This window comes from Coregonus clupeaformis, chromosome 9 (genome assembly GCF_020615455.1).
Source record: "Coregonus clupeaformis isolate EN_2021a chromosome 9, ASM2061545v1, whole genome shotgun sequence".
Classification (NCBI taxonomy): domain Eukaryota; kingdom Metazoa; phylum Chordata; class Actinopteri; order Salmoniformes; family Salmonidae; genus Coregonus; species Coregonus clupeaformis.
In genome coordinates this window covers 41265889-41278880 of record NC_059200.1, presented here as the reverse complement: position 1 = coordinate 41278880, position 12992 = coordinate 41265889, and positions in this window count along the sequence as shown.

The window sequence follows — 12992 nt, the reverse complement described above, 5'->3', positions numbered from 1 at the left end:
GACCACTTCTGGTTACCCTCACCGATTCCACTTTACCCAACACTCTTTTCACCCATCTTGAAACCACAATTAGATCAACCAAAAGGCAAGGATCATTTTTTTCCACAAACATCACTCCTACTATCACAGACTCATCTTTATCCTGACCCGCTGTGCAATCCTCGGGCTCCGAGTACTTCACCACACCTTCCACCTCCGATACATCACCCTCATTCACTTCCATTTATACTCCTGTCCTCAGCTCACTTTGCTTACATTTCCTACCACTCTTCTTTAACAAACGTTTTCCCTTTTTTTTTGTGGTCCTCTGTAGCTCAATTGGTAGAGCATGGCGCTTGTAACGCCAGGGTAGTGGGTTCGATCCCCGGGACCACCTATACGTACAAATGTATGCAGTCATGTAAGTCGCTTTGGATAAAAACGTCTGCTAAATGGCATTATATTATTATTTCCCTCGCCATTTTTAACTGACTCAAACTCACAATCTTCCTCCATCTCTCTCTTAGACCACCTCTGCCTCTCTTTTTCCCTCCATTCCTCCTCATTCATCCAAGTATACGTCTCCTTATGATAATACTGCATTTCTCCAAACCTATCTCTGTTTCTTGCCTTCTCTAAGGACTCCATTTTCCCCCTCCTTTCCCTTCCGGCGTCTATTCTATCCTCGGCCTTGACCTCTTCATTGCTCTCCTCTTCTGATCCGCTGTCCTCCTCTCCTGAATCACCATCGTCTTCCGATCCCTCATCAGAGCTGTTATCCTCACTATCATCGGGACTTACTCCCTTTCCAACAGCTCGTCTTTTCGCTGAAGACGCCATCTCACCAACGCTGTCTAACGTTGCACACTTTGCTAAATTAACACAAAACGATATCGATGGTCAACAAAACTCTAGCAACTTCTTCTTCTTTTTCTTCTTCTTCTTCTTCAGTGGGTTTTATCGGCGGTTGGCATCCAACATTATGGTGCATTACCGCCACCTACCGTACTCCTCTCCGATTAGCCACGTCACATGATACTTTGTTATGAAGGGGGATCTCTTCGTCTACTGCATAAGCACATAGTTATAGTGGTCAAAACAGTACACACTGCCACCTGCTGACCTGGAGTGAACATTACACTAACATTAGCTCCCAGTTGCCTTTAGGTCCAAAACCATTGTTGTTGCAGTATATTTGTGGCAGTTTAACTTAATTAAAATATTTTTAGTGTTTTCAGTAGTTTATTACTTTTTTTTGCCACGTAGCGCTGTTGCTAATTACTGGAACTACCCACTACCTTTTGTCTCAAACATTTTATTACATTTTGTTGTAGACAGAACGCATTGGAGTATGAAAGGTGCTGCATGATCAATCCAATGTCTGTATTGGCTGTGCAGCATTTAAGGTGATATGGCCTCTGCAGAAGTCAGGGCATTCATACTTCTTGCGATTCACGGCGCAGGTGCAGAGCTGTTGTGAAGGAAGTTGTCAAAGAAGTGAGTTCGTGTTTATACAGGACCTCCCGCCCCCACCTACAGTTAACCAATCATGTCAATGCGGAACTATACGGAGCCCTCCGCATTGTTACAAAATTTGGAAGGCACACAGTGATGCGGTACGGAGCTCGATATGGCCTCTGCATGGTCCTGTATAAACACAAACTCACTTCCTTGACAACTTCCTTCACAACAACTCTGCGCTGCTCGGCGAAACGCAAGAAGTATGACTGCCTTGACTTCTGCAGAGGCCATATCACCATAAATGCTGCACGGCTAATGCAGACGGCGGAATGACCATGCAGCGCCTTTTATGCTTGATCTGAAAATATGGTCGGAGACTCGGCATGGAGGGTGTGGAATATATGCATTCCTCTGGCTCAGCGGCTCCAGAGACAGTACTCCGACCAACTGTCTATTATGTGCGCGTGGGAAAATGTATCATGCTGCAGACAAGAAAATACATGTTTAGAACTGATAGGCCTAATTGATCGCATATGGTGCAAGTATGAACGCAATTAATTGATTATTGAATGTTATGATGGATACAGCTTTGTACAACCAAAACATACACAGCCTCTGCTCAACAAACTCAAACTCGAGAGCCAATCGTTTGGGGAGGGAGGCTGCAGTTTGGGAAAGATATTGTGTGTATTACTCTCAAGGCAGTCAAGCAATGCATTCTGCCAAGAGTCGTTCAAGATCTAGTCTGGTTGCAGCCACAACTAGACCTAATTTCAAATGTATGAAGACAAATGTACATGGTTTAAAGCACACTTTTACAAGTCTCAGTCACAAATGACAGATCCAATAAGCCCCTATGGTGAAGGACATGTGAACAAGAGGCTTGTAGAATCATGACTCTTTCAAGTTTTCAGTTCATCGTTCACGGGTAGGAGGTCCTGCGTGCTCTGGGCATTACTGACTGAAATGAACGAAATGAGTCAAACAATTCCTTCTTTTGACTGCATGACTCGAAAAGATCTGAGTCAGCAAAAAGAGCTGAACTTCCCATCACTGCTAGAGATAATTAATTCACATAAAAAGAGACAACCCAGAGGAGGTGGTTTTGTTTGTGGTCTTTCGAACGACGGTCGTTAACAAGCTGTATCTCTGTTTGTTTGTTTTTGGCGGATTTGGCACAACTGCACTGTGACTGGGGTCGGCATGGCGGATACTTCAGATGGTAGCATTAGGGCAATTGATAATGATAATGATGATAAAACCAGTGATGATCAGCTAGTTACACTTGTTGTAAATAGGAGGAACAGGAGTAAGAGAAATCGCAATGAGGGTGATGGAGGGATGAATACTGCTGGGGAAACAATGAGTAGTGTTGAGAGTAGACCTGTGAAGCGCAGGACCACTCTCGACAAAGAGGTTGGAGTAGAAAGTTATACCGTTACGGTAGTGTTCCCTGAACCAGCAAGTAAGTACTTCCATCCGTTGCATTTGACAAAAGCAATTAGGGAAGAGAATGGGGAATGGGGTGATTAAGGATGCCAAACCGCTGGGTTAAGGGAAGGTCTTGACATTTGCAAATAGTAAAATTCAGCAGGAGAAAGTTTTGAAATTGAACTCACTAAATGGGGATCGGATGAAATCAATCAATCAATCACATTTATTTATAAAGCCCTTTTTACATCAGCAGATGTCACAAAGTGCTATGCAGAAACCCAGCCTAAAACCCTAAACAGCAAGCAATGTAGAAGCATGGTGGCTAGGAAAAACTCCCTAGAAAGGCAGAAACCTAGAGAGGAACAAGGCTCTGAGGGGTGGCCAGTCCCCTTCTGGCTGTGCCGGGTGGAGATTATAACAGTACATGGCCATTAAGGCCAGATCTTACTCCAAGATGTTCAAACGTTCATAGATGACCAGCAGGGTCAAATAATAATCACAGAGGTTGCAACAGGTCAGTACATCAGGAGTAAATGTCACTTGGCTTTTCATAGCCGGGCATTTAGAGGTTGAAATAGCAGGTGCGGTGGAGAGAGAGAGTTGAAAACTGCAGGTCTGGGACAAGGTAGCACGTCCGGTGAACAGGTCAGGGATCTATAGCCGCAGGCAGAGGAGTTGAAACTGGAGCAGCAGCACGACTAGGTGGACTGGGGACAGCAAGGAGTCATCAGGCCAGGTAGTCCTGAGGCATGGTCCTACGGGAGGGGAGGGAGAGAGGGTGAAATGTCTAAAATGAGAAGAGTAATTGCTGGGAAGCCATTGGAAATTACCATGGAAGACGTTAAGGCTTCCCTGAAAGGAGGAAAAGTAATTGACACGAAAAGCATTAAAAGCAAAAAGAGTGGCAGTGGAGTGGACACTACAACTGTTACACTATTATTCTGTACTGTTACACTACAACTGTTACACTATTATTCTGTACTGTTACACTACAACTGTTACACTATTATTCTGTACTGTTACACTACAACTGTACTGTTACACTTTGAGGGGAACCTGCCTAATAGGGTGCAGCTGGGATCACTCAGTTATCCGGTTAGAGAGTACAGTATGTGCCTCCTCCACTTGGGTGCTTTAAGTGCCAACGGATGGGGCATGTTGCTAATGTGTGCAAGCGTAAAATGAGATGTGCAAAGTGTGGTGGGGATCACTGTATGGGAAATGTGGGCCTGATGCTAAAGTTAAATGTAACTGTGACGGAGAACGTAGTGCACCATATGGAGGATGTGAAGTACAACAGAAAGCCATGGAAGCGCAGAGGTACAAAATTACAAACAATGTATCCTATGCTGAGGCTGTTCGGAAAGTGAATAACAAACCTAGTGTTCAAAATACTCCAGATACAACATATCGGCAGATAGTGGCCACTCCGAGGGCGCCAGTGGAACCTCAGCCGATTGTTAATGTGGTATGCGAGCATAAATGCTCGATTACGGCGGAAACCATGGTAGTAGATCGTGTAGACTTCTTGGACTTCATGTGTTGGGCAATCAATATGACTGCTCCACATAAGAGCAGGACTGCACAAATAAAATAAGTAGTGAAGGCAGTCAAATAGATTTGGGGGATTTCTGAAGTAACAGTAGAAATGATACATCGGATGCTGAACCAAAATTCAAATGATGATTATGATAATAAATAGTATTATGGTGTTCCTTGTTGTTCAATGGAACGCTAGGAGTTTGATAGCCAATGGACAAGAATTTAAGAAGTTTATACATGATTTAGATGTTTTACCAGATGTGATGTGTATACAAGAAACATGGCTTAAACCTCAATTGGATTATATTATACCTGTGTTTATTTCTGTGAGAAGTGATAGAATAGAGGGTTCGGGTGGTGGGTGTGCTACATTTATCAAAGAAGGTGTAGCACATAGAGCGATTAATGGTTTCAAAGAACATGAATGTGTGGCAGTGGAGATTTGTAGAGAAGGGGGTAATATCACGTTGTTTAATTACTATAATCCTTGTAAACCCATCTCTGTATCTGAATTTGACATAGTTGCGAAATCCAGTTCAGGTGATAAGGAGATATGGTGTGGAGATTTCAATGCGTATAACAGCTTGTGGGGCAGCAATACTACAGATGCCAATGGTTTTGTAATGAAGACGCAGGGAGTCAGGAAGCAGGTGCAGATGGTCTATATAAGGTCCCACAGTTGACAGTCCATGTCAGAGGAAAAACCAAGTCATGAGGTCAAAGGAATTGTCCGTAGAGCTCCGAGACATAATTGTGTCGAAGCTAAGATCTGGGGAAGGGTACCAAAAAATGTATCCCGCATTGAAGGTCCCCAAGAACAGAGTGGCCTCCATCATTCTTAAATGGAAGAAGTTTGGAACCACCAAGACTCTTCCTAGAGCTGGCCACCTGGCCAAACTGAGCAATCGGGGAGAAGGGCCTTGGTCAGGGAGGTGACAATGAACCCGATGGTCACTCTCACAGAGCTCCAGAGTTCCTCTGTGGAGATAGGAGAACCTTCCAGAAGGACAACCATCTCTGCAGCTCTCCACCAATCAGGCTTTTATGGTAGTGGCCAGACGGAAGCCACTCCTCAGTAAAAGGCACATGACAGCCCGCTTGGAGTTTGCCAAAAGGCACCTAAAGGACTCTCAGACCATGAGAAACAAGATTCTCTGGTCTGATGAAACCAAGATTGAACTCTTTGGCTTGAATGCCAAGCGTCACATCTGGAGAAAACCTGGCACCATCCTTACGGTGAAGCTTGGTGGAGGCAGCATCATGTTGTTGGGATGTTTTTCAGCGGCAGGAACTGGGAGACTAGGCAGCATCGAGGTAAATATGAACGGAGCAAAGTATAGAGAGATCCTTGATGAAAACCTGCTCCAGAGCGCTTAGGACCTCAGACTGGGGCTAAGGTTCACCATTCAACAGGACAACGACCCTAAGCACACAGCAAAGACAACGTAGGAGTGGCTTCGGGACGAGCCTCTGAATGTCCTTGAGTGGCCCAGCCAGAGCCGGACTTGAACCCAATCGAACGTCTCTGGGGAGACCTGAAAATAGCTGTGCAGCGACGTTCCCCATCCAACCTTACAGCTCTTGAGAGGATCTGCAGAGAAGAATGGGAGAAAATCACCAAATACAGGTGTGCCAAGCTTGTAATGTCATAGCCAAGAAGACTCAAGGCTGTAATCGCTGCCAAAGGTGCTTCAACAATATACTGAGTAAAGGATCTGAATACTTATGTAAATGTGATATTTCAGTTGTTTTTGTTTTTTTATAAATTTGCAAAAATATCTAAGAAACGTTTTTTGCTTTTTCATTATGGGGTATTGTGTGTAGATTGAGGAGGGGGGGGAACAATTTAATCCATTTTAGAATAAGGCTGTAACATAACAAAATGTGGAAAAAGTCAAGGGGTTTGAATACTTTCCCAATGAGTGGGATGTAAGGATAGAATCCACAATAGGCAGTGATCATTTCCCAGTCATGTGCAACATAGATCTTGACGTATGTTTTCAGAAAAGGAAAATCGTTTCAAATTGGTACTTCGGGGTAGACGAAAGATAGTTCCTTGATGGACTGAAGCATGTAATAAGGCCACCAATGATTGTGATAAATCTTTTAAAACTTTGAAGAATAATTTGACATTTGATAGCATGACAGTCTTTCAGAGAAAGAGTTGGCTAGGAAACTCATTAAGAACGCAAAGACAGGTGCGTGGCGGGGATTCTGTTCTTCTATAGGAAGGGAAACACAACTGGGGGATGTGTGGAAAATGTTAGAGGATGATGGGGAAAGGAAAGACAGTACAGATACCTGTGTTAGCAGAGGAAGATGTTATGGCTGTTGCAAACAAAGAAAAAGCAGACACTCTAGGAAGAGCTTTTGCAGCAGTGCATAAAGTTGACAATCTAAGTGATGAATGTAAAAGATGTAAGGAAGAAAAGCTAAGAATGCATGAAGATGTACACTACCAGTCAAAAGTTTGGGCACACCTATTCATTCAAGAGTTTTTCTTTATTTTTACTATATTTTACATTGTAGAATCAAAACTATGAAATAACACATCTGGAATCATGTAGTAACCAAAAAAGTGTTAAACAAATCAAATTATATTTTATATTTGAGATTCTTCAAATAGCCACCCTTTGCCTTGATGACAGCTTTGCACATATGATTCCATATGTGTTATTTCATCATTTTGATGTCTTCACTATTATTCTACAATGTAAAAAAATAGAAAAATAAACAAAACCCCTTGAATGAGTAGGTGTGTCCAAACTTTTGACTGGTACTGTATACTGTAAGAAGTGTGATTCTGGGGAATCACTGGATGCTGAATTCACCATGTTTGAAATAACGAGGGCTTTGGAGGGGTGTGGTTGCATTGCTCCAGGTGAGGATCGATTATGCTACATCATGTTTAAACATCTGTCTACAAAAGTTTTGGGAAAGATTCTGAGTTTATTTAACAAGATATGGAGGACAGGAGTGCTACCATCAGGATGGAGACGTGCTGTGGTTTTGCCTTTTGTGAAGCATGGTAAAGATCCATCCAGTCCTGCTAATTATAGACCTATTGCACTTACATCAAATCTTTGTAAATTAATGGAAAAGTTGATTGTAGAAAGATTGATGTATTATCTGGAACATTATCTACCCTTGATGCATTAGTTAATGTTAGTACTGAGGTGATCAAAGCTTTGGCAATGAAGGAAGTGATGTCAGTAGTATATTTTGATACTGAAAAAGCATATGATACAATGTGGCGGGAAGGTCTACTGATTAAATTGAATGGAAAGGGTATTAGTGGGAGAATGTATAACTGGATTATGGATTCCTTGTTTGACCGAACCTTCCAGGTCAGGGTGGGATTGGAGTTATCAAGAGAACATGAGGTGGAAAATGGAACTCCACAGGGTAGTGCTATTAGTCCTATCTTATTCACGTTGATGATTGATGATATCTTTAGGGATATTGGACAGGGTATAGGGGCGGTGTTATATGCAGATGATGGTGCCATTTGGAAATGGGGAAGGAATATTCCTTATGTAATAGAGAAAATGCAAGGTGCTGTTGTAGCAGTAGAGGAATGGTCCTTATCATGGGGTTTCAAGTTATCTTTATTTAAATCTTGCCACATGTTGTTCGCTAACAAAAAGATTAAGGAAGATGTCAGTGTTCAATTATATGGAGAATGAATGGAAAGGGTAAAATAAGGGTCAATGCAATTAGTCCGGGTAGCCATTTGATTAGATGTTCAGCAGTCTTATGGCTTGGGGGTAGAAGCTGTTATGAAGCCTTTTGGACCAAAACTTGGCGCTCCGGTTCCGCTTGCCATGAGGTAGAAGAGAGAACAGTCTATGACTAGGGTGACTGGAGTCTTTGGCAATTTTTAGGCCCTTCCTCTGACACCGCCTGATATAGAGGTCCTAGAAGGAAGCTTGGCCCCAGTAATGTACTGGGCAGTACACACTACCCTCTGTAGCGCCTCTGTAGCACCTTGGGTTGGAGGCCGAGCAGTTGCCATACCAGGCGGTGGATCTGAGGACCCATGCCAAATCTTTTCAGTCTCCTGAGGGAGAATAGGCGTTGTCGTGCCCTCTTCACAACTGTCTTGGTGTGTTTGGACCATGATAGTTTGTTGGTGATGTGGACACCAATGAACTTGAAGTGCTCAACCTGCTTCACTACAGCCCCGTCGATGAGAAAGGGGTGTGCTCGGCCCTCCTTTTCCTGTAGTCCACAATCATCTCCTTTGTCTTGATCACGTTGAGGGTGAGGTTGTTGTCAGGCCTCTGACCTCCTCCCTATAGGCTGTGTCATCATTGTCGGTGATCAGGCCTACCACCATTGTGTCGTCAGCAAACTTAATGATGGTGTTGGAGTCATGCTTGGCCACACAGTCATGGGTGAACAGGGAGGACAGAAGGGGACTAAGCACGCACACCTGAGGGGCCCCTGTGTTGAGGATCAGCGTAGCAAATGTGTTGTTGCCTACCCTTACCACCTGGCCTGTCAGGAAGTCCAGGATCCAGTTGCAGAGAGAGGTGTTTAGTCCCAGGGTCCTTAGCTTAGTGATGAGCTTTGAGGGCACTATGGTGTTGAACGCTGAGCTGTAGTCAATGAACAGCATTCTCACGTAGGTGTTCCTTTTGTCCAGGTGGGAAAGGGCAGTGTGGAGTGCAATAGAGATTGCGTCATCTGTGGATCTGTTGGGGCGGTATGCAAATTGGAGTGGGTCTAGGATTTCTGGGATGATGGTGTTGATGTGAGCTATGACCAGCCTTTCAAAGCACTTCATGGCTATTGACGTGAGTGCTACGGGTCGGTAGTCATTTAGGCAGGTTACCTTGGTGTTCTTGGGCACAGGGACTATGGTGGTCTGCTTGAAACATGTAGGTATTACAGACTCGGCCAGGGACAGGTTGAAAATGTCAGTGCTCGGAGTACACGTCCTGGTAATCCGTCTGGCCCTGCGGCCTTGTGAATGTTGACCTGTTTAAAGGTCTTACTCACATCGGCTATGGCGAGTGTGATCACACAGACGTCCGGAACAGCTGATGCTCTCATGCATGCTTCAGTGTTGCTTGCCTCGAAGCGCGCATAGAAGTCGTTTAGCTCATCTGGTAGGCTTGTGTCACTGGGCAGCTCGCGGCTGGGCTTCCCTTTGTAATCCGTTATAGTTTGCAAGCCCTGCCACATCCGACGAACAATAGGTGTAGTAGGATTCAATCATTGTCCTGTATTTACGCTTTGCCTGTTTGATAGTTTGTCTGAGGGCATAGCGGGATTTCTTATAAGCGTCCGGGTTAGAGTCCCTCTCCTTGAAAGCGGCAGCTCTACCCTTTAGCTCAGTGCGGTTGTTGCATGTAATCCATGGCTTCTGGTTGGGGTATGTACGTACGGTCACTGTGGGGACAACGTCATCGATGCACTTATTGATGAAGCCGGTGACATCACTGTTGCGCCTTGATAGGATGCAAGCGAGGGCACTCAGGATGTGCGATGGTGCATTTAAAACTACACCGGTTGAGGCTTTACAAGTAGATACTGGGGAAAGGCCACTATCCCTTAGAAGAGTTAAGCTAGCCCTAGCATACTGGGCAAGACTGAAGGGTAGTAAGGTAGATCATCCTACACTGACAGTATTGGAAGACTGCTGGGAATATGAACAATATCAAAAGAGGGGTTTTGGCCCAGAGATTGGAAAAAGGGTTGATGAATATGGACTCAGAGATATTGTTATAGGGCCATTTGTGACAATAGGAAATGTGCCACCATGGTTTTATACAAGACCAGATGTTGATCTTAGCCTGATAGAAGAAAATAAACAGTGGTGTGAAGAATCTATGCAAGAGACTAACAAATGATTTATCTGTATATTCAACAGAAATGGTTGCGATAATTGTTGGATTGCAATGGATATAGGAGGTGCAACTAAGAAAAGTAGTAATGTGTTTAAGATCTGGAAAGTAAGATTGTAAGGATTTATGGTTAGAAATAATGATGCTGTTGTTGGGGTTACAAATAAATGGTATTGAAATTCAGTTCTGTTGGATTCTGGCTCATACAGGTGTTTATGGAAATTATATAATAGCAAAAAGAGCAGTGAAAAATATTATTGTGGATAATCAGGCGTAGTTGTGTAGAGGGGAAATTGAAACATTGATTTGGAAAAATTGTTTAGATTGCTGGCAGAGACAATGGGATGAAAGTAGTAAGGGCAGACATTTTTATAGTACAAGGAAATCTGTACGGGAGATAGTGTCATGTAATGGGAACAGAAGGGAGGAGGTTATGTTGTATAGGATGAGATTAGGGTATACAGGATTGAATTCATCTTTGAAATTGATAGGGAAACATGGTACTGGAATGTGTAATGGCTGTATGGTAGAGGAAACGGTTTAAATCTATTATTTTGTGAAATGTATGACGTAGAAAGAGAGAGGTTATTTGACAGAGTCAGAGAGGTTGGACGGGAATGGGGAGTGGGTGGTATTTTGGGTGGGGGTGATGGGAGTAGTGAGGTTTGTAGGGAATTATTTATTTAGGGTTATTTCATCTTAAATGTAATGGCAAAATGTAGATTTCTGCCTAAATAGACATACCCAAAAATAACTGCTATTCATGTGTAATTACATGATTCTGATATGCAAAAACTTGGTATATTTGGAAAGAAGACATCTGGGAGATTATGAGGAAATTATCAGAAGATAGATATGAGTTACATAGTTCAGAATAAACAAGATCAAGCACACACAAAATAACCGTTTTTTTGTTGTTATTTTCTTTATTTTGAAAGTCGTCTTTCATTGACAAGCTATAAGTTAATTATTGATGACTAGAGCTGGAAACACATCAGACAGCTTCCACAACATGTGAACAATATCTGTAAAAAAAATCAGATTGATAGACCTAACAACTAGAAATGGGCAGATGTTTTAGTAAGTGGTGTGAGGTGTGGTCACGGGACGTTTCCAAGTGTCTAAACCTAAACCTCTCCAAAGTGGCATATGTCTGTAAATAAGATCATTCCAGTGCTATTACATATTTGTAATCCCTAAATGCTATTTGTTCAGTATAAAAACAAAATTTCTACCATATCAACCTCACTCAAACATTGTGGTGGTGTTATGGGGTATCCAGGGTACATTCAAGTGTCCTTTCAACCTATCCAAAGTGTCTGAATGTGGTAATTGCACTGATTTTGCACACTGGATGTGCCTCTTGCTTTGTCCCACCCAGGTCAACTGCATGTCGCTGGAAAGCTTATCTCATTGGCTACCAGACTGTCAAGGTGCCATAGTAGCCAATCCCCTGTGTAATGAATGTCTACAGCGCGTAAGCAGGCAACATCATATTCTTGATGCGCAAAGATATAGTCACTCGGTGGACATTCGATGTTGCCATTAAGTCATACATTATCAGATAACATTGGCAATAGGCAAGATTTGTTCCTACCAACATAAGGATTAATTTGATATCACCATGTAGCTATAGCTCAAACACAGACCAAATTGAAGCTTACCTTGTTAGATGTAATCCCATGTAGCTCAGTTGGTAGAGCATGGCGCTTGCAACGCCAGGGTTGTGGGTTCGATTCCCACGGGGGACCAGTATGAAAATGTATGCACTCACTAACTGTAAGTTGTTCTGGATAAGAGTGTCTACTAAATTACGTAAATGTAATGTTTGGTGAACACATTGTGTAAAATAAACATTTTGACTCTCGGGGCTGGTGATCAATAACGGTAGGTCACAGGCAGACAAATAAGAAATCCTCATGATCTGTGGAGTCCCGGCTTTTGGTGTGTATCAACGTATTCCGTGTTTATTTTGTTTATGCTTCACAACACTAACCGGAATGTAGGTAGCAGCCACCTTGAAATGAGGTCATCTGCTCGGCCTGCCCTTATAAAGTCGTATGCCCATATATGGTAGTACGTCACACCGAAGATTTGAAGGCCCCGATCAATAGCCAAGATACTCAGCTTTCCGCAGACACCCTGCTTTAGCAGATAGAGGCTACCGTTCTCATACCAGACTGAATTAAATAAAATGAATCAAATAGGGTCCCCAAATATTTAAGAGTACAGTGCCTTCGGAAAGTATTCAGCCCCCTTGAATTTTTCCACATTTTGTTACATTACAGCCTTATTCTTAAATTGATTAAAAAAATTAACGATTATTCTCAGCAATCTAGACATAATACCCCATAATGACAAAGCGAAAACAGGTTTTTAGACATTTTTGCTGATTTATAAAAAAACATAAAAACAAAAATACCTTATTTACATAAGTATTCAGACCCTTTGCTATGAGACTCGAAATTGAGCTCAGGTGCATCCTGTTTCCATTGATAATCCTTGAGATGTTTCTACAACTTGATTGGAGTCCACCTGTGGTAAATTCAATTGATTGGACATGATTTGGAAAGGCACACACCTGTCTATATAAGGTCCCACAGTTGACAGTGCATGTCAGAGCAAAAACCAAGCCATTAGGTTGAAGGAATTGTCCGTAGAGTGTCAAGACAGGATTGTGTCAAGGCACATATCTGGGGAAGGGTACCAAAAAATGTCTGCGGC